The sequence below is a fragment of the Callorhinus ursinus genome, unplaced genomic scaffold (assembly GCF_003265705.2).
Source record: "Callorhinus ursinus isolate GAN/ISIS: 27379988/994484 unplaced genomic scaffold, GSC_fseal_2.0 scaffold1, whole genome shotgun sequence".
Classification (NCBI taxonomy): domain Eukaryota; kingdom Metazoa; phylum Chordata; class Mammalia; order Carnivora; family Otariidae; genus Callorhinus; species Callorhinus ursinus.
The window spans coordinates 147723380-147726229 of NW_027397063.1; the positions used below are offsets into that span (position 1 = coordinate 147723380).

At 45.2% G+C, this 2850-nt stretch overlaps 1 pseudogene; it reads left to right on the forward strand.

The window, feature by feature from the left end:
* Positions 1–2168: 2168 nt before the first annotated feature.
* LOC112834823 (U2 spliceosomal RNA) lies at positions 2169–2323 on the forward strand (annotated as a pseudogene).
* Positions 2324–2850: the final 527 nt, after the last annotated feature.

Below are 2850 nucleotides of genomic sequence, written 5' to 3' on the forward strand. Positions count from 1 at the left end.
GGCCAGCTGTTCTTGCTGATCTTCTGGGGGAGCGGCCTGTTGATGTGGTTCCCAAATGTCTTTGCCAGGGGCGAAATTGCCCCGCCCTTGCCGTCCAGGCTAAGTAATCTGTTCGGGTTTCCTCTTGGGAGCTTTGTTCCCTGCAAGCTTTCCGTACAGCTCTGGAGGACGAGACTTAAAATGGCAACCTCCTAACCTCCGCCCCAGAGGAGCTGAGAACTTGGGCCCCGCTCCTCAGTGAGCCCCCAGAGAAAAGCAGTCAATGACTTCCATCTCCCCGGTGTCTGGCTGCACTCTGTGCTCACCCGGCCTGTGACCGAGCGTTTCTATCTCTGAAACATGACCCTGTGTGGAGTCTCCAAACCCAGCAGATCCCTGTGGTGCACTCCCGTGCCACTCTTCCCGGGGGAGGAAGAGGAGTGTCCCCGGATCTGCTGCTTGTTAGGTCTCTGTTGGAAGAGTCTATGGCAACCCCGGGCTGAGAGCTCGCTCCTCTGCTCCATCTCTGCAGCCAGCTTCCCTGCTCCAATACCTGGGAGCTCTGCCGCACTCAGGCACCCCCAGGCTTTCTGTGTCCCTGAGGGTCCTGAGACCACACTGTCCCGTGAATGTTCCACCCTTCGCTTAGCCACTGGAGCGACATCCCTCAGGGGAGCAGACTTGCAAAAGTTCTGATTTTGAGCTCCGCTGCTCTATCATTTGCCAGAAGTGGCTGACGGAGGCCCCCTCCTCCACCGTCTAAGAAGATCTAGAAAACACTTTAAATTTTTTTTAAAGATTTTATTTATTTTATTTGAGAGAGGGAATGAGATAGAGAGAACATGGGGGGGGGTCAGAGGGAGAAGCAGACTCCCCACTGAGCAGGGAGCCCAATGCGGGACTTGATCCCAGAACTCCAGGATCATGACCCGAGCCGAAGGCAGTCGCCCAACCAACTGAGCCACCCAGGCGCCCTAGAAAACACTTGAAAAAGATAGTCAACATAATAGAAAAATGAGCAGAAGACTTGAAGAAGCACTTCACTGAGAAAGAAAATCTAAATACTCAATAGCAAGACAAGTGCTGAAGGAAATATAAATTAAAACTTCAATTAGATACGCTATATGCCCACCAGAATATGATTTACGTGTTGTCAAGGATGTGCAGGAACTCTGAAGTTGCTGGTGGGATATAAATTGGTACAACTACTTTGGAAGATAGTTTGGGATTATCAGAGAAACTTAAAGACACACATCCAGTGAGGGCTGCTGAATGTTTAACAACTGGCTCTCTAGGAGGAATGCCCTGATTTGCAGTATTTGCTGATTTCCATGGTGTAAAAACTAGCAAGTAATGATTCATTAAAAATATATATATAACTAACTGCAAGTTTATATAATTTAATTTTTAATAAGAGCTGTTTTAATTTATAAAATTCCTGAAGTTTTAAAAACTTTTTATTTATTTATTCATGAGAGACAGAGAGAGAGAGAGAGGCAGAGGGAGAAGCAGGCTCCCAAGGAGCAGGGAGCCTGATGCAGGACTCGATCCCAGGACCCTGGGATCATGACCTGAGCCGAAGGCAGACGCTTAACCATCTGAGCCACCCAGGCGCCCGAAAATTCCTGAAGTTTTTAATGTTTGGTTCTGAGGGACCAGCATAACCCAGGTCTAGCACATATATTTCCATGGCTACACCCAGAAATTCCATACACCCCTAGAGAAATGTGTTCATATGTGTACCTACAGAAGCATTCACAGTCTTGTCTGTAATAGTTCAAAACTGGAAATAAGGTATTATCCAATAATAAATAGATTAGATAACTTTGATATGTTCATAAAATGAAATTTATTATACAGCAATGAAAACAAACTGGAGCTGCATGTAGCAATATGGATGCACCTTTAAAACAATGTTGAGGGAAAAATAGACAAAAGAACACATCAATACAATTCAATTAATATAAAGTTTAAAAACAGACAATGCAATAGTGTTTAGAGACATGCACACAGGCAATGAAACTGTAAAGCGAACCAAGAAAATGTCATAAAATGCAGGATGTTGGCTATCTTTGGGTAGAAAAGCAGAGTTGTATTCAAGGGCACATGTGGTTTCAGGGGTGCCAAAATGTTGCTTCTTGAAGTTGTGGTAGTTTCCTAGACCTTCACTTTACCTAAACCTGTATTCTATTGCTTCTCAGCCTTTTGGCTAAGATCAAGTGTAGTACCCAAACCTGTATTCTAAATATTTTTCTGCATGTGTGTTGCATTTAATGATTTTTTAGAAGTTAAAGTTAATAGACATGTTTCTCTAAGCATAACTTTTAGGTGCAGTGAAGTTAGTATCTGAAAGGTATGGATGTTATGGTCAAACTCTGACTTTGTTTTTCAGTTGGCATGGCATTAAGTTATCTCCCCTCCCAGTTCATTCCTGCTCCCAGATGGAAGTCTTCAGTAGGAAAAAGGGGTCATCTTTCTCCTTGTCCCTCTTCCCCAGCTCACTGTTTTTCCTGGCCCCCTTTTCCTACTATGTTTCCACCTTCTTAATAGTCTCAGAAGTTAAGCCTGAGATAGGCTGGGCATGGTAAAGCCATCTCTCATGAGCTCTGCAGAGCCTCCTCTTGTCCCTCAACTTGAGCAGGTACATCTATATTCCAGGTGGTCCTGAAATTCTTTCCTTAGACCCTGGTCACCCAGCCTCCTCCTCTTAAGGTCATCCCATACTACCAGCTGGTCCCACTGGACAGGATCAAGACAACTTCATGTTAGCTCTCCCCTCCATGGTCCACATCTGGTGTGTGTGGTGGATGCTGTCAGGTCTCTTGCCCTGACTAGTTCAAGAAGTGCAGACCCTCTCAACCTGGCTAGCCT